Below are 26,830 nucleotides of genomic sequence, written 5' to 3'. Positions count from 1 at the left end.
TAACTGAATCACTGTGCTGTACACCTGAAACTAACACAACATTGTAAATCAACTATACTTCAAATTAAAAAAAAAGAATAACGGAGGGACAGCTGATGAAGTTTTTGTATTTCAGCTCTGAACTTCGAACACTTACAAGATAACTCATAATTCTCTGCAGTTAATGTTAAGTATACTATGAAAAAGAAGCACAGATTGGTGTGGAACACAAAGAATTCAGATGACAAGAGAAAATTCCAGAAAGAATCAGGACCAAGATATTTCCCTTAGTCACACCTAGTTTAGTATTTTGCTAACACTAATGAGGAGCCCTATTAGTGGCTGGTTTTGCTAGGTTAGGCTGCAGGAGCAAACAAGTAGGCTGCCTCTGGGACTTACAACAGCCAAGGTTTCTCCCTCACACCTGTAACCTGTCTGCTTCAGTCTCTGCTGTGGTTCGACCCCTGGTCTTCCCCACTCAGGTCTAGACTGAAGGAGCAGTTTCTATCTGGGACATGCTGCTTGCATGGCAGAGGGAAGAGAGAGGCCAGAACCACATCGTGGCTTTTGAAGCTTCTGCTCCAAGAGGCACCACCACTTCCTACCCACATTTCATTGGCCAAAATGAGTCACATGGCCAAGCCTGCCTGCAAAAAGGATGTCCAATCTCCCAGGGACAACTGCCAGGGTGGGGCAAAGTCAGGAGGGGTGGTGACTGTTTTGACAATAATACAATACAGCAGGATTAGGTGTATTTCCAGAACCACACACTCTAGTAATGGTAGTCTGATCTATATAATTATGCTTAGGTTAACTATATAGTAAACAGTTTACAGACTCAATCCGTAATGAGGGCTTGGTCATTTCTAATTACTCCTTTTATGGCTCCCAAAACCTAGGTATTAAAGACTCCCTCAGGTGCTAATAAAAACCACGGATAGACGAGGTGAACCCTAATTGGCAACTGCAGGATTCTGACAGTGAGGAAATGACTTCAATGGGATCCCTCAGAGGAGTGTTTCTCAAAGTGTGGTCTGTGCTCCACCTGCAGCAGAACGGCTTGGAAGGCTGGTTTCACATTGCAGATTCCTGGGCTCCATTCTAGATATACTGAATCTGAGTTTCTAGGAGTGGGGCCCGGGAACCTGCATTTAACTAGCATTGTAGGTGATTCTGATGTAGACCAACTAGTGAGAACTGCCACCTCCGAGAACCTGCCCTCAGCAGGCTCCTGTCAGAGAGCATTACACTGAAAGGTCCTGCCCTGGGTTGCGGTCCTGGTGCTGGTGTGCATGCCTGTACCCATGTGTTGTGGAATTTCCTGGGGAGTTAGGCAGAAGGAGGTGCTTCTTATGCAACAGTTTTTAATGAGGGGCTCTACCCTTCCTTCAAATACATTTTGGTTTATATCGTTCACTATTTTTCTCATAAGTCAACATCTGTGAATCATTTTTGTTATTTGTCTATTTTTAGAAATGAAATGTGACTACATTGAACAATGTTCTCATAAAAAATCCTCATAACAGTAACAGTTGTTCTAAAACTTATATTTTAACTGCTTCTCCCCAACAATGTACATTTGGAACCAAATCTGTGATGAAAGCTTAACTGTAAGTTTCCAAACCTGATTTTTTGGTGAGGCTTTTGCACATTTTTCCATTTTTCAGTTGTTGATCTCTAACATGAAAAATGAAATCTAAAAACGTATATTCTGACTGGGCTCTGCCTATGCTTTTCCAGGGCTGCTTTAAAGAGAAAGACAGCAGTGTTCCGTGTGGGACAATTTGGTTTTAGAGTTGCTATTGCAGTGACCTCGGCTGCTGCCTGGGTCATTAAATTCAATACACTTGTGCTGCGAACAAAAAGTTTCCTGGCCTCATTCTCCCCTAACTGGGCTGGGCTGGCACCCTGGTGACATAAGCTACCCAGGCTGCCAGCTCATTTTAGGGCAGTTCAACCTGCAAGGAGTTTGGTTAGGCTGTTCTGCTTCCCCAGGACTCTAACGTCATCGCTGCATTCCAGAAGAGGGGACATTTAGGTACACACCTCTTCTAGGTCTATTCTGTTGTCCAACCCACACGTCACATACGAATTCCTTTCTAAACTTAGCTGAGCAAGAGAGTTCACAACATCAGGATCTCAAATGTTATTTTTGAGTTATTTCTTCCTTTTTGAAGTTATGTCTACAGTCAAAGTGAGGAAGAGACAGTTTACTTCAAAATTCAGTTGAGAGGAAGGAAGGGAGAGAGAGAGGAGAGGAGGAGGAGAGACTTTTTAAAAACTAAATACTTAATTGAATAAATATAATACCAAACAAAATGCTTTCTTAAAAAAATCAATTTTATAGGTCTTTCTATTCAGGCCAATGACAAACACAAAGGCAGACATGCTAGTTTAACATAACTGGCGGATTTTTTTGTTTGTTTGTTTTGTTTTTGTTTTAGTATAGTTTTTAGCACTTGTTATCATTGGTGGATTTGTTTTTTGGTTGGATTGCTCTCTTTTCTTTTTATTTTTAATAATTATTGTTTATTTTAATTATTTTATTTTTTTCTTTCTTTCTTTCTTTTATTCTCCCTTTTCTTCTGAGCTGTGTGGCTGACAGGGTCTTGGTGCTCCAGCCAGGTGTCAGGCCTGGACCTCTGAGGTGGGAGAGCTGAGTTCAGGACACTGGTCCACAAGAGACCTCTTGGCTTCATGTAATATTAAACAGTGAAAGCTCTCCCAGAGATCTCCATCTCAATGCTAAGACCCAGCTCCACTCAACAACCAGCAAGCTACAGTGCTGGACACCCTATGCCAAACAACTAGCAAGACAGGAACACAGCCCCACCCATTAGCAGAGAGGCTGCCTAAAATCATAAGGCCATAGGCATCCCAAAACACACCACTGGACATGGTACTGCCCACCAGAAAGACAAGATCCAGCCTCATCCTCCAGAACACAAACACCAGTCCCCTCTACCAGGAAGCCTACACAACCCACTGAACCAACCGTAGCCACTGGGGGCAGACACAAAAAACAATGGGAACTACGAACCTGTAGCCTGTGAAAAGGAGACCCCAAACACAGTAAGTTAAGCAAAATGAGAAGACAGAGAAATACACAGCAGATGAAGGAGCACAGTAAAAACCCACCAGGCCAAACAAATGAAGACGAAATAGGCAGTCTACCTGAAAAAGAATTCAGAGTAATGATAGTAAAGATGATCCAAAATCTTGGAAATCAAACAGAGAAAATACAGGAAACATTTAACAAGGACCTAGAAGAACTAAAGAGCAAACAATCAATGATGAAAAGCACAATAAATGAAATTTAAAATTCTCTAGAAGGAATCAGTAGTGGAATAACTGAGGCAGAAGAACGGATAAGTGACCTGGAAGATAAAATAGTGGAAATAACTACTGCAGAGCAGAATAAAGAAAAAAGAATGAAAAGAATTGAGGACAGTCTCAGAGACCTCTGGGACAACATTAAACGCATCAACATTCGAATTATAGGGGTCCCAGAAGAAGAGAAAAAGAAAGGGACTGAGAAAATATTTGGAGAGATTATAGTTGAAAACTTCCCTAATATGGAAGGGGAAATAGTTAATCAAGCCCAGGAAGTGCAGAGAGTCCCATACAGGCTAATCCAAGGAGAAACACGCCAAGACACATATTAATCAAACTATCAAAAATTAAATACAAAGAAGAAATATTAAAAGCAGCAAGGGAAAAACAACAAATAACACACAAGAGAATCCCCATAAGGTTAACAGCTGATCTTTCAGCAGAAACTCTGCAAGCCAGAAGGGAGCAGCAGGACATATTTAAAGTGATGAAAGGGAAGAAACTACAACCAAGATTACTCTACCCAGCAAGGATCTCATTCAGATTCGACAGAGAAATTAAAATCTTTACAGACAAGCAAAAGCTAAGAGAATTCAGCACCACCAAACGTGCTTTACAACAAATGCTAAAGGAACTTCTCTAGGCAGGAAACACAAGAGAAGGAAAAGACCTACAATAAGAAACCCAAAACAATTAAGAAAATGGTAATACGAATATACATATCCATAACTACCTTAAATGTAAATGGATTAAATGCTCCAACCAAAAGACATAGACTGGCTGAATGTATACAAAAATAAGACCCATATATATGCTGTCTACAAGAGACCCACTTCAGACGTAGGGACACATACAGACTGAAAGTGAGGGGATGGAAAAAGATATTCCATGCAAATGGAAATCAAAAGAAAGCTGGAGTAGCAATTCCCATATCAGACAAAATAGACTTTAAAATAAAGACTATTACAAGAGACAAAGAAGGACACTACATAATGATCAAGGGACCAATCCAAGAAGAAGCTATAACAATTGTAAATATTTATGCACCCACCATAGAAGCACCTCAATACAGAAGGCAAACGCTAACAGCCATAAAAGGGGAAATCGACAGTAACACAATAATAATAGGGGACTTTAACTCCCCACTTTCACCAATGGACAGATCATCCAAAATGAAAATAAATAAGGAAACACAAGCTTTAAATGACACATTAAACAAGATGGACTCAATTGATATTTATAGGACATTCCATCCAAAAACAACAGAATACACTTTCTTCTCAAGTGCTCATGGAACATTCTCCAGGATAGATCGTATCTTGGGTCACAAATCAAGCCTTGGTAAATTTAAGAAAATTGAAATCTTATCAAGTATCTTTTATAACCATAATGCTATGAGACTAGATATCAATTACAGGAAAAAATCTGTAAAAAATACAAATACATGGAGGCTAAACAATACACTACTTAATAACCAAGAGATCACTGAAGAAATCAAAGAGGAAATAATTGGCTGATTTTATACAGCACTTACAACTTTTAGTCTACAAGTACATTCTTTTTTGTTTGTTTGTTTTTTGTGGGGTTTTTTTGCGGTACGCGGGCCTCTCACTGTTGTGGCCTCTCCCGTTGTGGAGCACAGGCTCTGGATGCGCAGGCTCAGCGGCCATGGCTCACGGGCTCAGCCGCTCCGCGGCATGTGGGATCCTCCCGGACCAGGGCACGGAACTCGCGTCCCCTGCATCGGCAGGCGGACTCTCAATCACTGCGCCACCAGGGAAGCCCCTACAAGTACATTCTTAACTGATGGAGAATATCTAATACAACCATGTCTACAGAACTAGGAAATAAGTTTCTAAGACAGAAAGATTTCACAGACCCAATCTTTTATACCCAACCCTGGCAAGGTCAAGGAAGAAGAAAGGGAGGGAGGGAGGGAGGAAGGGAGGGAGGGAGGGAGAAAGGGAGGAAGGAATTTCCACTTTGTCCACTTTGCCTCCCTTTTGCTTCTGCTGTGCTGACCTAGCCTCATAGCACCTCTCAACTGAATCCAAACATTCACATTTCTGTGTCCCTCCAATGATGGGCTCTCTTTCCTGTGGCTCCTAGATTCTGCCAGTTGAGCACAGCCAGATACATGTCATAAGATGAAAAGCATCATGCCGGAGGAACTTCTGGATCTCTAGAAGGTTGGTACAGAGAAGGACAGATGGCGGCGTGAAGTCTAAATTCACCCACCATTGTCATGAAATTGTCGTGAGGCTCCCCCACTGGAAAGGAACCCCTCCCTTTTATACTGACCGCAGAGCAACAACTCGTTAGAGCGGCATCATGGTGAGCCACGCTAGTGGCAGACACCATGCCAACTCGGGGCACTGTTTTTTATTCAGCTAATGTAGACTTAATTTAGTTTCTTGGGATTAGAATGTTTCAATATTGCCTTATAAAAATGTTCCATTCTGGTCCTCGGGCAGAGCATCACTTCAGAAAAGCTGCAAGGTTTTAGCTGCCAGTTTCTCTTGCATTCCTGTTTTTGTCTGTAATTTCTAAAGACTAGTCAGTAGACGAGGCGCTTTACAAATACACAAAGACAAGGGCCTGGCCCTCAGTCAGAAAAACACAACCCAAATGAAAATAATCCAAGCAGAAGCAGTAACAGACAGTTTGGGGGGAGGGCATTGGCTTTGGAAAGCGAAGTTTAAAGTATTTCTGTTTGTGTTTTTGTTTTGCAATGGGAGTGATTTGAAGGGCGAGGGGGCGGCCTCGTCCTGAGGTTTGCTCTGTGCTTCATCGACACAGGCTAGCGGTCTCAGGAGGTCACTCAGTTCAAAAGCAAAGTTGTTCAAACTGACCCCCCTCCCCCCAGAGAAACTGCTTTCTATGGTAGACAGTGCCTTTTTTTCCAACGGCTTTGTGGCTGACCTCAGCTCCCCAGACAAGTGTAGGCTTCAATAAGATAATTGCTTTCCAAGGCATTTTGCCTCCCCCATAGAAAATCTTGAACACCGAGCACACCTCTACAGGGAGGAGACCACACCTGAAGTCATATCCCTAATTGGTTGTTTTATTTGCTTTCATCAGAAAGTTCTACTGACTACATCAAGCAAAAGTCAGGCATTTAACTTCCTAGAAACAAGCCAGTTACCCGGCACTGTGGCATAGTCAGTTAATCCAAGACACATTTTTATGCAAACCTCAAGTTATAACCCACATATGGTGGCAGATCATTATCCTGAGACTCTAAATTGAACCAGTTATATAGTTGGAGGTGGATCTATCATAATCTGGAAAACTTTTCTTTTACTGGTCTATTTTAACAAGTAGGGAGGAAATAAAACTCAAAAAGCATAAACTGTTTTACATTTTGAATTGAACTTTGATAAAAATGGAAATACTCCAAAATAAAGAAATACTGGCCAAAAAAAAAAAAAGAAGAGAAAGATGCAGACAGAAATAAAGTAGAAAATGTGGAAATAAAAAGGTTCTGTTACTGCTTTTACATTTCCTGATTCAGTTAAGTGGAAAAGGCAGGATATACAACTATGTAGAGATATTATCCCTAATGAGAGAGAGAGAGACAAAGAGAGAGGGGACAGGAAGGCAGAGAGAGACGGAGACAGACAGACAGAGGTAGAAGACTAAAATGAAATGGGTCAAAATAGACTCCAGGGATTATCCCTGGGAATTGGGATTACAGGTAACTTTCATTTGTCTTTGGGCTTTTAGTGTTTTCCAAACTCTCTGCAGTGAGCATGTTTTTCTTTAACAGTAAAAGTCAATAAAATATTTTTTTTAATTGTTTCTGATTCAAAATGCAATGATCTTTACACTTTGAGTCCGAGCACACGAGCTGATAGACTTGAGGGTTGTTAAAAGGAGAGTTTCTATCTGTACTAGTGCACCCCCCAGGCCCAAAGGAACAGGGAGCACGCACACACACTCCTACACATTTTGTATACAGCTCACAGATAGAAAGACTTCTCCAACCTAAACATATTTTAACCGTTCCAATGCCCCAAGCTGCAGTAACAGGTGACAAAATAAAGTATTTAGTGCCGACCTCCTGCAAATTATTACCATCTCCATCAGTGGACACCATCTGCAAGGTCAATTCCAGTTGTCCACAATGCATTTGCTTTATACCTCACGTGTGCCACCACATAATACGAGCTTAACACAATAGGAGCTGATGTGCCCTGTAGAAGCCAGGTTCACCCTGGTGTTGGCTTTAACTGCATTGGTTGTTTCAGGAGCCCTGATCTCTTGATTCTGTACCGTTTCAGTGCCTGGCACAGCCAGAGCTGGGAGAGTGCGCAGAAACTTGCTCTGGACATCTGTTCCATCCACATCATGAAGTTGGCTTGGTCTCCTCTGCAGACCTTTCTGTTTCCTTGGCGTTTGCCCTTTGGATCACTTTGTGGATAAAAGATACCCTCAGAGACAGACTCCAGAGAGTTATGCTGGCCTGCTGCCTAGAATTATTCACTCCATTTGAAAACCCTTGAATTTGAGGTTTATTTAGAACAAGAGCCTTTCCACAGAAATGCAAATACCTTAAAAGGGCTCTGACCCACTGGTCTTTCAGACCTGAGCATAAACCTACTTGATCAGATTGCTGCCCCTCTAACACCTAGACAGCTAGATTGGGAATTGGAAATTTCGATGAAATATACAGGGAGCTAAGTGGCAGGTAGGGATGGAAGGAGGCAGCTTGAAGAGTATGGCACAGATGGGCCCTTTGACCCCGGGGGGCTGAGGGAAGAGGCACACATATGTATTAGGGGAGGAGCAGAGGCAGCCTCCACTCTCCACAGACCTCTGACCCTCCCTCGCCCCTCACGCTCAGAGGATGACTTTGCCTTCCTCCACAGACTTCCTCAGCTTCCTGCCAGAAACCCAGCCAGTTCTCCCACGCCCTGCACCGCACCCAGCCTCCCCTTCTCGCAGCTGGGCTCTGTCCGCCCTCTGCCTACTGGATCCCAGTTCCGCCGCCTTCCCAGCCACCGCCCTTAGCTCCTTCCCCTCGGTCTCCAGCATCTCCCACTTTTCTCTCTTCACTGGCTCCTTTAACCAGTTTTCCCACCTCGACAAACACAAAATGCTCTCCCTAAACCCACCATCCACTCCCACCATGCCCCCTCTCAGCCGGGTATCTGGGAAGGGCTGCTTGTCCCCTTGCTTTCCATGGCCTCACCCTGATCCCGTTTCTCCTGATCCCTCTCTCCTCACCCAGCGTCTCTCTTCTGCTCACCTCCCCACTCGGGAAACTGCTCTTGCCCGAGTCACCGCTGACTTTGTGACGAAAGCAATGGGAACTGCAGTTCTTGGCTCATGACCTCCCCAAAGCCTTTGACCCTGGTGACCCCTCTGCTTGTTAGCTCTTTTCCTTGACTTCTTTGGTCCTACTCTCCCTGGGTGACTCATCCCCTCTCACTATCCACACGCTGATGACTCCTGAGTCTGTACTTTCAGCCCAGACCACCTTCCTGAGCTGCACCCCACTGGCACCCATCCGTCTACAGGACAACCCACATCTCACAGACATGTCAACCAACATTTCCAGGATGGAATCCATCACCTTCTCTCCCTCCCCCACCAGCCTGTCCTCTTGTGTCCCAGGGATTTGTCCATGCAGATTCCTCTGCTTGGAGAGTACCTCGTCCCCTTGACCCTCTGACTCATCATCCTTCAGGTCTCAGGTTAGTTGTCACTTCCTCTGGGAAGCCTTCCTTGATACCCTAAGTCCGAGTCAGGTGCTACTATGATTGCAGAAGCTTCCATTTGTAACTCTTTATAAAATCATCTATCCTTGCCACTGAAATATTCGCTCCTTGATGGCAGGGATCTTTCAGTCTTGTTCATTCTCTCTCTTGGCCCAGCATGATGTCTGGCATACAGAATCCTCAATAAAAATGCATTTATTCGAAAAAAATGGAAGAGTCCATTTCCAGCATTCAGGCAGCCAGAGACGTGGGGGAGGAAGGTCTCCTTCCCCTTCAGAGTCCCCCTCCAATAGTTTCTGTTCACAAGAGCCAGGCTCCACCACCCTTTGCCCGACTCTTCAACCTAAACATCAGCCATGCAGACTTGTATGTGCCCAGCCCCACACCTTTTCCACCACAGATAACAATTTTTTTCTACGAGAAAATATATTCTTTCTCCTTAACACTGACTTTAAAATGAGCTTTTAAGGTGAGGACTATCTCTACCATATGTAAATATGGATGACTCAGCACAAATACATTCTAGGTTGGTTCTTCCAAGTAAAATAAATAACCTTGCCACAGGATAATTCTTAAAAGCAATTTGGTTTATGTCTTAGCTTTCGTTTTTCTGTCTGGAGTCTAACTTTATTAAAGAGAAATGCTCAATTCCAATATGGTCATTTTGAAAAATTGTTTTTATTTATTTATTTTATTATTATTATTATTATTTTGCGGTACGCGGGCTTCTCACTCTTGTGGCCTCTCCCTTTGCGGAGCACAGGCTCCAGACGCGCAGGCTCAGCGGCCATGGCTCACGGGCCCAGCCGCTCCGCAGGATGTGGGATCCTCCCGGACTGGGACACGAACCCGTGTCCCCTGCATCTGCAGGCGGACTCTCAACCACTGTGCCACCAGGGAAGCCCGAAAAATTGTTTTTAAAGTTCCAAAATGCTCAATAGTTTTTCCTTTTGCTTTGGCTGGTTCTATTTTTTATAGGTCCAAATACATATTCTTTGATCCTTTAATTAATACTTGTGGCTAAGTTATGAGAGAAAGAAATATTTTAATGAGTTTATACAAATGAGTCATATGATCTCCCCAACCGAAGCCACAACACACAACACCCTGCACTGGAGGACACCTGTTTGTCTCTTTCCAAAGGTTTAGAGAGGGACTTTAAGAGCAAATTTGAAGTAACAGAGCTACACTCACCACTGTGTTGGCAGAAAGGCCGGGCTTTTTCTTCCTGGGCCACTGCATAAAAGGGTGGCAGCCATTCAGGAGGTCCAGCTGAGCTGTAGTGTACCTTTTTAAACCAACGATGGGGACAGGGGACATCATGGTATCTTTTCACCAAAGAAAGGTGTTCACTGTGGGAATAATAAGAAAAGTATAAAGAAACTGGAGGGACTAAGTGGTCTGTGGGTAGACAAATTATTCTGGTTCTGTTTGCTACCATTGGATAAGACTTGTTCTTTTTTTTTTAAATGCTTGGCTTATTTATTATTTATTTATTTATTTATTTATTTTTGCTGTGTTGGGTCTTCGTTTCTGTGCAAGGGCTTTCTCTAGCTGTGGCAAGTGGGGGCCACTCTTCATCGCGGTGCGCGGGCCTCTTACTATCGCGGCCTCTCTTGTTGCGGAGCACAGGCTCCAGAAGCTCAGGCTCAGTAGTTGTGGCTCACGGGCCTAGTTGCTCCGCAGCATGTGGGATCTTCCCAGACCAGGGCTCGAACCCAAGTCCCCTGCATTGGCAGGCAGATTCTCAACCACTGCGCCACCAGGGAAGCCCAAGTTTTGTTCTTGGTACCACGTGAATACTCTTCTTCCCAACAGAACATTCAAGAAAGTGCCTCATCACACTGCTCAGATAAGCACGGCCTGCTAGCCCCCGTTTCGGGAATGCCTTATGAGCACTTTTGTTTCTCCTTCACTTTTCATGCTCATTTCGTAAGGGTTTGCTCTTGACCTGAACTTGCTTTCCATCTATCATTTTGTTCTCTGGGGTAGGCAACTGTATGGAGTATAGCTTGGAGCTTGGGACCCTTCCCTGTTTCTCTGTGTCCCTGGGATTTCCCCCCTTCATCCTCTAGATCTCTGCTGGAAGTTTCTCTTTAACTCCCACCATCCACTCATCAGGAAGGAAGGCATCCTGTCCCCTTTGTTCGAGGCGGGAGCAGCTCTTTCCGTCTTCCTCGGCCCCCTGCACCGTGCTGAGGGTGTATTATGTGTCCCATCAATATTTAAGTCAGTGCTATTCAGTCTTGTTTGGGGACCAGCAGCATCAGTCTCACCTGAGAGCTTATGGGAAATGAAAATTCTCAGGCCCTGTGCTTAACCTACTGAAGCAGGATCTCTGAGAGTGGCGCCCGGGAACCTGTGTTAACAAGCTCTCCAGGTGATTTCTATACCGAATGAGCATCACTTAGCTGACAGAGGGGCAGAGATGGGAGATTATTCACGCTCCTTCTAGAAGAAGGGCGTCAAACACCCTGGCAGCAGGTTACAAGGCTCTCCCGACGCCCTAAACAGACAAATTTCTGAAATCGGCTGCAAGGATTAAGGACCAAGTTTTACCAGCTGGGAGGTTTCTCTTGAAAGTCCCAAAGTTTCTGTTCTTTTCTCCCACCGCACCCTCTTCCCCATAACTACTCTGTAGCAACCAGTCTGATGTGCTCATTGTCTGGCAATGCGACACCCTTTGCCCATTTGTGGGTTCCTAAATCTCCAACAATCTAGCACTGCCCACACCCTGTGTCAAGGCTGGTTTCTGCCAGCAAACATATTTCCTGAGCACTTGATAATGATATATGCAAGGTTTCATTAACCACCCTCCTCCCCTCGCAAACCTCTTCTTCCCACTGCTGCCCGTTCCCTGTGGAACCCCTGCCTGGTGATTGTCTGACCCACAGCAGGGCACTCAGTCTCCGAAACTTAGAAAGCGAGAGCTGAGGCCCCAGAGCAGTCTCAGCTCTCGTGATTTTCAAACCGTTTAGTAAAATAACCAGATTAGAACACCTACACAGAAAATGAGACAAGGCAGTATTTTATTAGCATGAATGCATTTTGGAGTTAAAATGAAGTTAAATTGTAGGTTAAGCAATGAGTATAATAAGGCTATCATGACCCCCCAAATTGCAGTTAGATGGATAAGAGCAATTGGGTCTGCCTCTGCATCCAGTTTATTTCTGGAATAGTTGGTTGCACAATATTGAGGACAAGAAATCCTCATTCAGATAAGTGGTTGCACATGGTAACAGTTGTTGGTTTTTTTTTTTGTTTTTGTTTTTTAAAGATAACTTACCTTGCAAGCTTGAGATACTCTTCCATTAGACAGATGGCAGAACAGCTTTATTCCAAGGTTTACCCACAGAGAGGTATTTGGAAGGCATTATAATGAACATGCTGGCAGTCTTCAGTTAAAAATTTGCACGTGTCATATTTGTATCCTTTTTTTATACAGTTGGAAAATTTTTTAATGCAATTTCAATCAAATGTCTGTAGAAACTCTAAAAACCTCTGCAGCCCTCAGGACTCTAACAAAGTGCGACTGAAGTCACTTGCTCAGGTCCTGTGGCCTTTTGGTGTCAGAGCTGGCTGCATCTCATGTCACCTGACTCCTGTTTTTCTTCTGTGTTTCACATGGGACATCCAAGCCCCCACCTGCACCCTCCCTCCACCCCTACCCCCCCTCCCCGTAGATTCCAAGTGCCTTTTGCTCAGGGCCGAATCTTCCAGAGCAGGAGCTCTGTTTATCCTGCTGAAGTGAATTACAGAATGGAAATTCCCCAGAGCCATCTCTCATCTTGGGCTGGAGAGTGCCGGGCAGGAATGAAGATGCTGCTAAGTGACTCTGCCTCTTCCCGGTGTCTGCCCGTGGGCTGGTACACACAGTCCTCTTAAAAGAATACGGTTACCTTTCAGCAGCCAGGGATTGGCATGCTGACTGAGATCTGCTCGGCTTTTCTTTTCATCAGGCCTAGTCCCAGAAAGCACTTGCTCATTTAGATGGGCTGCATCTGGCATGTGCTCAATTTAGCTAACAAAGATATGATTCTAGCAATGTGGGGGGCAGGGAGACGGGGCAAAAAACGGTGCGGTCTTAGAGGAGAAGCAAATCGATCCTGGCCACTACAGATGGCCTCAGATATCACAGGCTGCAGCTCGCAGACCCTTGCTCTTAGCAGCTCACTGTTTGGAAACTAGCACCCTGAGGAGAAAGCCTTATTAGGGTGAGGGCAGCAGAGGGTTCTTGGAGAAAAATGGAAGTGTTCTACCAGGCTTACTGTTTCATGAAGAAAGGTCGAGAAACCATTTCTCTCCTTCAGCAGCCTGCCTTCTCCTTTCGCCTCAGAGGACGGGCAGCAGCAATTCCTCCAGAACTTACTGAGGCCTGGTGATGGGGTGTTTCCCCCGCTCAGAGCTGAAATGCTGCCTACCTCCACACAGCTTTCGAAATTAAACAGGTGTCAGGCATGTCTGTCATCAGGTGAGAGAAATTCGGTCATGTAGGCCCCAAACAGCTCACCCAATAAAGGCCCTCAGGTCTCCTAGCAACTTGCTGTGCTTGGATTTTCCACCTACTTTTGCAAGGTGGAATTTAATTAAAATATATATATATCTGAGGGCCCTGTCAGTAAAACCGAAAGAGCTGGAACCTAGCTAGAGGTTTAGCTGACATTGATCCCTCTAACTGCCTCACTTTATGAAGAAAACTGGCCCAGGACTGATCGTGATTTATTCTTTACTTCCTGGTAGAATTAGAATCAAATTGAATGCTTTAATATTTTTGTCTTTCACAAAAACAGTAATAAATCTAACAAGGCTGCATGCTGTTATGTTCAGGCCTAATATAATCGCCCCACAGAAGATACTGCTGGTTGCTTCCCCAGCATCCATTCTCTTCCTCCTTGCCCAGAAATGATTGACAATGTACTCAGGTGGAAATATTCATATCCCCGGACTCTCCTACACATGAGAGCAGGCATACTACCCAGTTCTGGCTAATGATCTGTAAGCAAAGTCTATGGGATGGGGTTTTTCATGAAAATGTACAGACTCAGATGATATGGGAACTTTGCACGTCCTTTTTTCTGTCTTCTTCTTGGTTGGAATGAAGGCTGGAGGCAGAGCAGCCACTTTGCAACCATGAGGATGAAACCCTCACACTAAGATTGTGGAATAGCAGCTACAAGGGGTATGGGTCCTTGATGACTACCTTGAACAGTTGTAACAGCCCTTGACTGCCCACCTCAAAACTTTTTCTCAGCTGAGCAAAATAAAACCCATTTGGTTAAGACTTTGGGTTTCTCTTAAAGGCAGCTAAATGCGATTCTAACCAAAACCCTTTCAAAACACAAACTTCAGACCATCACTTTAGGCTAAGGAGTGTTCCTGTCCAGCTGGTAGACAGAACAAAAGTCTCTTTTCTCATTTCATAACATGAGGAAATTTGGGGGAGTGGGAAAACATAAACTGAGTAGCTCTGTTCCAGCTGAATCCAATTCTACCCCTCATCCATTGACTACCTGAGCCTTTAGCAGCATGTGAGCCATTGGCTACCTCCTCCTCCTTGGAATTTTCTCCTTCCTTGCTTTTGTGACACCATTTGCCATGCTTTTCCCTCATCTTTTTGGCCCACTTTCTGCTCTCTCATGGGTCCCTCTTCTTCTGCCTGCCCCCTTCATGCAGATGTCTGCCAGGTTTCTCCTTCTCTTAGCATCTCACACTCACGTGGGTGGTGATCATTGTTCACCCGCACATCCGTTCTAACTATGCAGTATTGGGAACTAAAATGGTATCTATTGACATTGGATCAATTGTCTACAATGTACTGCTAAGAGACAAACAGCAGCTCCCAAGAGAAGATGGGCTGTTAGATTCCTTTTCTGTAAAGTAGGAGGAAGAAAAGCATATATATATTCATAGAAAGCAATATCTGAAGGATATTAAGATGTTAACAGTGGATAGGTGACGGGGTTAAGGGTTTAAAATCCTTAATTCAAATATGAAATTAACCCTTTAATCCCTAAGGATTGAGAGGAAGTAGAGATTGCTTCAATAGATTTTCAGTCATTTCCAAATTATTTTTCCTTTTTTATTCCATAGGTACGTTCTCATGCTTTAGTCAATCATCCATCTATTCACTCAGTGAGTGCCAGGTGTGTGAGAAGCATTGTAAAAACAAGCCCAAGGTGCGAGGTGCTCTCATTTAAAACAAACAGGGTATATATTATTTCCTTTTTAAGTTGATAAAGGGTATCATTTGAATAATCACATTTAAGGGATTTTCTGGGTAGAGCACAATATGTGCTACACAGCAGATCCCCCGGCCTCTTTCCTGACTGAGCACCAGGTATTCTATCCAGGTCCCGGGCCGATTGCTGCTACATGGTCCCTGGAGACTTCCCTGGACTGGGGCTCTGCCCCCAGAATCTGCTGGACCTGTCTTCTCTGGGTACTCTACAAGGTGACAGCCCCAGGATGTTTTCCAGCTTCTCTGATGAATTCTAAGCCCTTCAAAGTGAAAAGTTTAGAAAAATTAGTATACTCTAGAGCTTGTCTAGCTCTAACTTTGCACTTGCAAAAATACTCAGGTGCCATAAGACAACTCTTGCCTACACACAGAATTAGATGTAATGGTGACAGCCTCAAACTCCTTCCCTCCCACCACCAAACCCACAAACCTGATGGCATCTGAGCCCGGGCTTTCCACCTCCCCTCCGGGAACAGTGAAATAAGCCGCCTTTCCCTGTTTATAATCAATCCCTCCTCTTGTCCTCCGGATTCTGGCTTCTTGCCTCCTTACAAATCTCTCTCCATTGATCATTCCCGTTCTCTCCTGTGTCTTCAACCTCTTTTTCTCTGGACTGGGTCTTTCCCATCAGCATTTACACACTCTCGAAGTCTCTTCCGACTGGGGAAGCATACTGAAGGGATTGATTGTGTTATAAATTTTGGATGAGGCTGGAGCTCTGTGCTGTTCAGGCTGTATCTTGTGCATCTAAAAAAGTGCTGGGTCTTCTGGGGGTTGTAGGGCCATTAGCAGATTGCTTTTTTTACTGAACATTCTACAACACGTTTTCAATTCTGAGCTCTCCCTTCAGTTGCTGGTACCAGACCACTCCCTTGCAGATCAGCACTTGGTTTCTCTGGAAAGGCCTCTGGCTCCTCACGTGTGCAGCGTGGCTCCCCTCCCACGGCTGAGCAGCTGCTCATGGACAGAATGGACGTGGACAGAATCTGCCAGCAGGTGATGTGTGTGGCACGCCAGGTCCTCCACTCAGAAGCGTCCTTAGGCCTGCGCCTTCAGGACATGCTGGCTCCATGCGCCACCCGTCCTTCAACTTGGAGGGGCGGGGTGGGAGGGGGGTCTGTATATCTCCTTCCCTTTAAATGGGGGCCACTTAAATGTGTGTTTGTGTCTAAAGAACAAGAACACATCCTGGGTGTATAAGTGGGAAGTATTTGGAATACTGGCTAAAAACTTCATAAAAATTATTTCCATTTTCTGAATATAAATATCCATTAGCATTTTTTTTAATCCATCCTTCGGAAATAAAGGTTAATTTTTTTCACTTGATGAGTGTGAGAGAAATCAGATACATTTCCACAAAATCTCCTTCACGTACCTGGAACGAGAATTCCTTAGCCATTGAAGAGTGAGAAGGGCTTCACTCAGGTGACCCTCCTGGGAGCTTTCGGGTGACCAGGAGTAAAAATTTGGGTTAGAAGTTGGCCAAGCCGCAGAGTTTTTAAAGAATCTATCATGGGGCTTCCCTGGTGGCACAGTGGTTGAGAGTCCGCCTGCCGATGCAGGGGACACGGGTTCGTGCCCTGGTCCGGGAGGATCCCACATGCCGCGGAGCGGCTGGGCCCGTGAGCCATGGCCGCTGAGCCTGCACGTCCGGAGCCTGTGCTCCGCAACGGGAGAGGCCACAACAGTGAGAGGCCCGCATACCACAAAAAAAAAAAAAAAAAAAAGAATCTATCATGACCTCAGTCTCCCAGGGCCTGTTTTCTTGGAAAGCTAGAAACTCCCGTAACTGTTGAGCCTCCCCATCCACTATCACCACGGGGTGTTCCCCAGTCAGCTTGTCTAGCACCCGAGGCGGAGGGAACCACAGCACAAAGCGGCCAGCTTCCAAGCGACTTTTGTGAATTTGGCTCCTGACATTTTCAAAAACGTGAGTGCTCATCTCTCCATCCCCCCACGGGCACAGCACCCCCTGTCCCCACCCCACCACTGGACCAGATCTCCTGGGCACCACTGCCCCCTTCCCACTGAAGGACGCCAACCCCACAGACCTGGCAAATCCTGCCTGAGCCGGTCTGCTATTGCGTTCAGTTGTGTTGAATGTCAAGACAGGTCTGAGAAAACAATTAGCTTTGACAGACACCAGGAGAGGCCTGCGAGAAGACCCCTGCAGTCTGTTACAGAGAGTGACAGCTTTGGACAGCGTGCTTGTTTATCCATGTCTCAGGTCAGTGTGTCCATGTGTGTCTGTGTGTGATCTTTTTGCCTTTGCCCAGAGGTGAGTATGGGCTTTATTGATAACAAGTGACTCTGACTTTGAGGGTATCATGTGTGCATAACCTCTGGTGTCTGTTTGTCCAGGTTGAAAGGACACATATTGGTGTCTGGTCATACGCATCATTTTGACCCTTTCCTGCAGCAGCTCTAGTTGTTGGAAAGGGAAAGCAGTGCCTGGATATCACCGTCTTTTGCTGTGTGCTCTCTGATCTGTCCTCTGCACCGTCCCACTCCTTTTTCCAGTTCTCCCTTCTGCATCAAACTGCCAAAGTCCACTTTGTTTTTAACTCCAGCAGGGGACTGACTTACTCTATGTTTTTATAGTAAGACACACTGTTGGTTCTAGCACTCCCTACTGCCTGCTTCCCAGATGAAACTTCCTTGGGGCAGAAGAAAAGAAGAATCAGCCTCCCTTGGCTGCACAAATAGATGTGACATTCAAACCCAGAGCTAAATGGAATTCTTGAACGTTTGCAGGCTTGTGCAATGACCTATGAAGTCAGACTCTAACATTTTCTGATTAATCACTTGTGTGCAGTAACTTTAATACTTTGAAAACATGAAAGAAACAAAGAAATGAAATCCTTTGCCATCCTGGCTACCTACGGAGATTTACTAAGATTCTGATGAGGGTTACCTTCCTCTGATGACACTGAGATCTTTTCTTTGTAAAGAACTGCTGGCCACTGAGGATTTTTGCGAACAGAATTCAAAAGGAGGGAAATATTCCGTGATGGCGTGACTCTGAGCCCAGCACAGCGTTCACTGAATGGCTGCCCCGTCAGGTCAGCATGGAGACAGAGAAGCGGCATTTGTCAAATCTGAAAGCCGAGGGCGAGGGGGTTCCAGAGCAGAGGGGGCCGACGCCATCAGCCGTCTGTCTATGCGAGTGACAGCCACTCTGCCCATATTAGGTGGTAAGTGGGACGCTCCAGAGCTGAAGGAGTTGAATGTGAGGAAACATAAGGGTAGCTGAGAGTGTTGGACATTCCAGAAGAGGGCTGGGGAGGGAAGGGTTTCTGGCAGGTCCTAACCCAGTCCTGCTGGTTTGGATGAGAAGTGGGTTTTCTATATAAGCTGACCTTCCAGGGGTGGGAGACAAGAGAAGAGAACCCTTAGCAAAAAAAGGGTTTCTGACGTAGGCGCAGCTCAGTCCGGGGGGAGCTGCAGAGCAGGGGTGGAGGTGGGGCTCCCTGAAATGAAAAACCTCCCAGTGGTCACAGCCTGAGTGGAACCCAAGAAGCCACTTGGCCCATGAAACAGTTCCTCTTCCTGCCTGCCACACTGAGGGGATTCTCTTCCCAGGTAACGTGGTAAATTCCCCCGTAATCTTAAAATGCAGGTAACATCTTGGCCCCATTGAGAAATGGCTGGCTTCATGTTTCCCCCCAGTATGATTTCCTGTACATCCAGCGAGGGGCCCTGCCCACTCCCCTGCAGGGCTCCGGAGCTGAGCTGAGAAGGAAAAAACAAGGCTGATTCATGTTTGTGATTAACTTCTCACCTAATGCTGTAATCCCATCCGTAGCACTGGCCCAGCCGTCAGTGCTGAGCTGGGAACTCAGCTCTTGGGGGCAGAAGGGCGGGGTAGGCTGCGGGTTCTGCACCAACCTGGGCTCCAGCCACCCTGCCAATGTCACCTTCTGCGGGCTGCGTCTCCGATGTCACCTCCTTTGGGGATCCCTTTTTCTGCCTCCGCCATTGGATCTTTGCCTCCAGATTACCCTGTGTCATTTTTTAAATTTGCACCTCCTGCGTAGTATTGCATTCTCTTTAAACCTTCTGAGGTGCCAAGCCCAATACCAGGCGCAGGTTTAGGACTCAGTGACTCACAATGAAGTGAACGGAGCCGCACGGGATGCCCGCCCCCGGAAGACCGCACTGGACAGAAAAGAAGCCCAAAGCAAATGCCGCCCTCTCTCTCGGCTGCAACTCAGCTGGCCCGGCCGGCAGTGCAGATGCGACCTCCCTCTGCTTTTCTCAACAATAATCCCAGCCCCTTATTATGATAAACTACCTGCTCCTTGCTCGCAGTACATTCAGGAACTGGACTGCTGCCAAGGAAAACTCAGGAGCAGTGGTAGGACTATTGAAATAAATTCATGGCCTATGATAAACACAGGAAAAACAGTGCTGGTTAATAAACTTATATGCCAACAAAATCCCATGGTTACTTAAGAGGAGGAGTTCTTACATAAATGCGTATGATTTTAAGTAATAAGGCTGTTTTTTTTTTTTTTTTCAAGCAAGCAATTCACAACCTATTTAGCCAAGTAGATGCTAGCCCTTCAAAGTGGATATCAATACCGTGGGAAGCTACGACTGCCTGAAACAGCTCTAATTCCTGTTTTCAGAGGACTTCAGAGCTCGTCCGGAAGGAACATTAGATACATTACTTGCTAATGTGCTTTTGGGTTTCAAGTCCCAAATGGTCTCACCCAACTTGATTACTGGTCTGATTCACCGGACTTGGCTCTGAATTATTTTTGACAGTTTCCAAAAATTAAATCCACCTTCAAAAAAAAAAAAAAAATCATTGCTACTTCTCAGGCATGCAAAAGAAGGGACTGTAAGTTCTGGAGTTCCAGAGAGAGATTCCAAAATTGTTCTGGGCAAGAAAAATGTCAGTGTCAACCTCACAGGTGACCGCTGTAAATACGCAAGTTCTGATTTCTTTGTTTGAAGATCTGTCATGTCATTTTAGAATCAGAGTTCATACCTACTTATTCTGTGCAGACTGTCATCAGGTTCGGTTTGCACAGAAGAGCTGACCCGAATCAAGGAATTTAAACTCTGAATACCAGACTAGCTATGACATTTGGATCAGTGGGAGCCTTTGCAAAACCATATGAAAACCTGAGCAGCCCACACGGGTGTTTCACCAGCTGGCCACCCTGCGGGAGGTGCATGGAGTGAAATAACTAAAAGCAGCCTCTTTACTTCGAACCTGGCATAAATCACCCTGATTCGATTTCAAGGGGGTGGGGTGGGTGTGCAGGAGTGACTGGCCAGCCCCAGCATTCAGTGGCCAATGGAGAACCTTGGTGTCCTCCCTGTGGTGTTTAGGGCTGGTTTTTGCCTTCAGGACAGCAGAATGTATGACCCACTTCCAGATGAGAGTCCAAACGCTCCTGGCACTAACTCTGTGCTTAATGCAAAGCAAACCCCAAAAGCCTGGTTAGGAGGGAGATCCTCTCCCTCAGAATAGCTCTCCCAGGCTACACACCTTGGGGATGAGCTGGGCAGAAATTTCTGCTACCAGGACTTAATTCATGTTGCCCCAGGAGGTCCCTCTCTCTTTTTTCCCCTCCCTCTTCATCTCCCTCCTAAGAACTCTAATTGAATGAGAGGGTGGTAACTTACTGTGTTAAGTCCCCACTTGTTTGCAAAGCTAAAGGTCTGCTTCCTCCAACCCCCAGCCCCCTCTAAGGCAGTGGCTAGAACTCCCAGCAAGTCCAGGACACCCCCAGCCCGTAAAGCCCTGGTTCTGGCATCTACGTTCTAGACAGAAGGTGATACGGGAAAGGCCTGACTCCAGGGCTTTCCGGTTAGTAAGACTCCAGCTGGCTCAGCTTTGACGTGCCATTACCAGAGAGCAAGCACGCGCTAACACAGCTGGGGGAGGGAGCCTGCTGGGCTCTTCCCTCGCCGCAGGGGGACACGCCGGCATAGAGCTCAGAAAAGGGGGGACTGTGAGGGAGAAGAAGGTTGTGGTGTATACCCAAAAGTGGCCTTGGCCGTGAAACCCATAAAAGGACATATTAAGAGCTTTTTGGAAGCTCCAGTGCCCGGTAGCCTACACTATAACACAGGCAGGTCTATGGCAGGTCTGAGGCAGCAACTCTGTCGCCCACTGTTCTTTAGGGATGTTACTGAGATTCTTACCACTGTGCAGGGTCCATGGGTTTGTGGGGAGCGGATGCGACTGTGGCCCTTGAGGGGCTTCCATTCCACTTAGGATGTTGATAAGAGCATGGATTCTGAAGCCAAACTGCCTGGGTTTGAATCTGGGCCCTGACACTTATACACAGTTGTGTGTCTCTGGGCAACGTAGTTTAAGTTGTCTGTGCCTCCATTCCTCTTCTGTAGAAGGGTGGAAAAACAGTACCTGCCATATAGGGTCACTGTGAGGACTCAGTGATTGAATACATAACCAGGCTTCGAACAGAGCTGGACACATAGACTGCACTGTAAGAGGGTTAGCTGTTATTACTTGGAGAGAGAAGACCCATGTCAGAAGTCACAACCCATAAGGAAAGGCCGTCTGTGAGGCTGTGCAGAGAGATTGCTTTGGAGTTGGAGAAAAACCAGGGCTCTGTGGGGTTGATGTAGGCAGGATAGGCTTCGAGGGAGAGGTGGGGACCTCAAGGTTCTGAGTCAGGACCTTGAGGCGTGGTCTCTTCTGACCCTTTTCCTCTAACAGAAGCTGACCACCCATGACGATGGGCCGCCACCCCGCAGAAGGGCCTCCAGCATCTCTTCCCAAGGCTTTGATGAAAGCCGGGGAGCCCTCCCCCAGCCACGCACTCTGCCGCTCACCTCCCGACCTGGTCTTTTGGCTTCATCTTTGATTCACGTGGTGTTGAAAGAGGTGAGAGATCTCAGTTTGGGTCAACAAACTTTCCAACAGGTCTATTCTGAGGAAGGAACTGGGGCAAGGAAAGTGAGCATCAAATCATATTAAATATTGCCCTGAGGGAGCTCCCCAGTCTGGTGGCAGACAAGGCAACAGTTTTCGAAGTCAGTGTGTTGAGAGTGGCTGTGCTGGAGGAGGAAAAGGACGGTTTGGCCCGGGGGCAAGAGTCAGCAGCTCTTCAAGGGTGTCTTCAAAGGAAGCACCAGGGCCGGGGGGGCCTCAAAGTGGGGCGCAGGGGAAATGGCTGTCCAGACAGAAGGCAGTGCTTGAAGTTTGGTTTGGATCCCCAAACTCTCTGCCAATGCCAGTTGGGACTTTCTTTTTGTCTCCCTCTTCTTCCAGCTGCTCTGAAACTCCCCAGGACCTGCCCGGGGTCCAAGGAAGAGTGCCTGGAGTTCGCCTGAGCCCCCCAGCAGCTCTGCTGGGTGCATCATGGGCCTCCAGACAGGCCTACTGCAGACTGGGTGGGTGGGGTGCAGTGGAGGATGGGGCACTCTGGGCAGGAGGCAAGTAGAAGCAAGTGCTGCAACAGGAAGGGGAGTAGAGCTGTGCACACAGCACCGGCTTTAAAGCCAGACCCTTCCTATCTGTTAGCTCTGTCATCTGGAGCAGGTTCTTTGCTTCTCTTGAATTTTGATGACAAAATGGGCAGAATAATACCTGGCAGAGTGGTTATGAGGGTTAAGCGAGGAATATATACCTCAGGAATACCTAACAAGCCCCTACAATATGCTTGGCCAGAAGGGATTGTCGAGGTCCTAGCCCCACTCTTTCATTCTGCTGTTTTTATTTTTATTTATTTTTATTTTTTTTTTTTTTGTGGTACGCGGGCCCCTCACTGCTGTGGCCTCTCCCGTCGCGGAGCACAGGCTCCAGACGCGCAGGCTCAGCGGCCATGGCTCACGGGCCCAGCTGCTCCGCGGATGTGGTATCCTCCCAGACTGGGGCGCGAACCCGTGTCCCCCGCATTGGCAGGCGGACTCTCAACCACTGCGCCACCGGGGAAGCCCCTGCTGTCTATTTTTATAATACCGAACGGCACTTGGATCATTTGCTGTCAAAGAAATCAGGCAACTCAAAACACCTCTCTTTGAAATAGCTTTTAAAAAGAAGGCAGTGTTTGTCAAAGAGGAGGCATGATGGTGTTGGTCTTTACCCCAGCAAGAGCCGAGTTGGGTTGTAGCTATACAGACTTTCTCAGAGGGTCCCACTGCCGTGGGAGGCTGGAGGAAGGGCCTGTAGGCTGGGAAGTTATATTTCCTGTTTAGATTAAGGAGGTGGCCAATTAGAGCCAATTGTGGAGAAGATTTTGTGATGTGGACATCTGTTCGGGAGATGCTATATGCAGGCCACAGAGTCATTTCACGGGGGTCACAGAACAGTCATTGGACAACAACATTCACTCACCACCAACCTGTCCCCTTCAGTGACCTGAGTGAAATGCTCCTTATCTCAGTACCAGCACTCGCTCGGCCATCCACATTCCCTATTACAGCAACTTGAATCAGTCTAGCCAGAGATGCAGAAGTTGAGCCTGAAATTGCCCAAGGAGAAGAGAGGAGAAAGAGAAAGAATAAGAATGCTATTTTTTGCTGGGCTTATGGCATAGTTTATAACATTTCGAAAGTTTGAGCTACTAATATTAAAAAGTGATAAAAATGAATGATTCAACATTTAAGTAAAGATGTGAAGAAATAAACACTCACACGTGGCTGATGGGGGTAGAAATGGGTGCAACCCCTGTGAAAGGCAGTTGGCAACGTCTATCACAACTTCATCTTTTGACAAAGGAACATTTGGTGAAGTAATTCCACTTCTAAGAATTTACCCGTCAGATATTCTCACTTGTGCAAAATGACAAACGTAATGTTACTTATTCATTGCAACGTTATTCGGAAAAGATTTTAAACAACCTAAATAGCCATCAATAGAGGACTTAACAAGTAAATTACGGTGTACAATACCATGCAAACATGTAGACGTGTACGCACACGTGTGTATACTTTCTTTTTTCCTTTTTGGCTGCGCTGCGGGGCAAGTGGGACCTTGGTTCCCCCGACCAGGGATTGAACCCACGCCCCCTGCAGTGGTAGTGCGGAGTCTTAACCACTGGACCGCCAGAGAAGTCCTGTGTATATACTCTCTATGTATGTAAACATCTCCAAGAAATGTTGTTAAGTCAAAAAAGCAAATTGCCAAACAGCGTGTATAGTATGTCACCATTTCTACATATATGTATGAACAACTCTGGAAGGATCTTGAAGAAATGAGTTACATTGGTGGCTTTTGGAGAAAGGAGCTAGGTGGCTGGGGGACAAGAGCAGAAGAGAGACTTTCACCATTTACTTTTTTTTTTTTTTTTTTTTGCAGTACGCAGGCCTCTCACTGTTGTGGCCTCTCCCATTGCGGAGCACAGGCTCCGGACGCGCAGGCTCAGCGGCCATGGCTCACGGGCCCAGCCGCTCCGCGGCACGTGGGATCTTCCCGGACCGGGGCACGAACCCGTGTCCCCTGCATCGGCAGGCGGACTCTCAACCACTGCACCACCAGGGAAGCCCTACTTCTTTATACAGTTTGAATTTTGAACCATGTGAATATGTAACCTACACAAGACATTAAATTAAAAAAATAGTTGTCTTAGAAATGAACAGCTGTTTTCCATTGATGGATGAATGGATAAACAAAATGTGGTGTATACATACAGTGGAATATTATTCAGTCTTAAAAAGGAGTGATATTCTGACACATGCTACAACATGGATGAACCTGAAGGACATTATGCTAAGTGAAATAAGTCAGTCACAAAAAGATAAATACTGTATGAGTCAACTTATATGAGATACCTAGAGAAGTCAAAATCACAGAGACAGAAAGCAGAACGGTAGCTCTCAGGGGCTGGGGGGAGAGGGGAGTAGGGAGTTGCCATTTAATGTGTACAGAGTTTTAGTTTTGCAAGATCAAAAATATTATAGAGATTGTGTGCGCGACATGAATGCACTCCCTGTGTTGACTATACACCTAAAAGTAAATGGTAAATGTAACGTTGTATGTATTTTACAACCACTTGATCAGATTGATTTCATCATCCCCCTTGGATTGCAGCCAGGTAGTGTGATTTGTTGGTGGATTTCAGGGATCTACTTCTCTGTCTGGCCTTTCCCTTGGCCAGATTTTCTGATTATCTGATTGCAAATCCGGATGATCTGCTTGCTCTCTGCTTTCATTTTTAGTCTGAAAAGTAGGAACACCATTTCCTAACCCTGATACCTTAAGTAGATTATTACATATTACATATATATATATATATATATATATATATATATATATATATATAATTACAGATTATTGTCTAACCTCATTCTGTGACCTTCCCCCTACCCAGGTTTTGAAGAAAGCTACAGAGTTAGTATTCCTGCAATGCTTCAAGTCTCCTAGATTTAAATAAGGCTGAGTATAAAGGACCCTTTTGACGACTGGGCATGCCTGATTGTATGTCTTCTGAACACTATTTGTGATGGTCATTCGCACACCAAGGGGGAAGCAGGAAACAGAGATCACAGAATCCTCTGGCCAAACTGTGAAGCTGGCCTTGAAGTGCAGAAGCAGTGTCAACATCCCGAGCCCCATCAGTTCTGTGAGGAAAGTGGCAGAGAGGTGGGAAAGATGTACAAAAGGCTCATGTTTGTTCTCTCAATGCCCCTGCCAAATACCCTTATCCTGCCCCAAACTGGCAAAACACACAGTACATGCCATCCTCGTGGGCTAGGACTTGTAGGTTATAGTATACCCTGAAATTAGCATTAAAAACCCAACTGCTTACGTAAGTGCTCTTCACAGCCAGCTAACTTAATCCCTGACTAGTGTGGTGAGGAGTTGTCAAGAGAGTCTTACGTCTCCCCACACATCCTAATTAAGAGCCCCCCCATGACCCACCCACCAGCCTTCCCTCCTCAGCGCGAGGACTCAGAATGAAAGAGAGGGGTATTCTCCTCTCCTTCCTTGACCTAGATTGACCTGAGTGGGATTTTTTTTTTTTTTTTTTTTTTTTTTTTTTGCGGTACGCGGGCCTCTCACTACTGTAGCCTCTCCCGTTGCGGAGCACAGGCTCCGGACGCGCAGGCTCAGAGGCCATGGCTCACGGGCCCAGCCGCTCCGTGGCACGTGGGATCTTCCCAGACCGGGGCACGAACCCGCGTCCCCTGCATCGGCAGGCGGACTCTCAACCACTGCGCCACCAGGGAAGCCCCCTGAGTGGGATTTTTAAGGCTGGTCCCTATTCTTTCTTTGCATACCAAGTCTAAATTCCATGGCCCGCCTTTCCCTGCCTGTCATGACTGGACGCTACCTTTCTATCCAGCCAACTTCTTACTCACTCCCACCTCATCCCCAGGACCTGGAGGGACCTTCTGATTCCCCTCTTATCCCTCTCCTGCAGAGCCAGGCAGCAGTCCAACCTTCACCAGTCCAAATCCATCTTTTCCTCCTCTGAATTTCTATGGCATTTATAGTTAACACCCAACAATTTACTGAACCACTTAATTATATCCTCTTGGTTCTGTTCAGTGATTATTTCTTGCCTTTTAGTCTGGCCTCCTGAGTAGATATTGAACCCCAGTGAGGTAGAACTCATACTTTATACATTTT

The sequence above is a fragment of the Leucopleurus acutus genome, assembly GCF_964270905.1.
Source record: "Leucopleurus acutus genome assembly, chromosome: 3".
Classification (NCBI taxonomy): domain Eukaryota; kingdom Metazoa; phylum Chordata; class Mammalia; order Artiodactyla; family Delphinidae; genus Leucopleurus; species Leucopleurus acutus.
Note: the sequence above shows the minus strand (reverse complement) of the source record.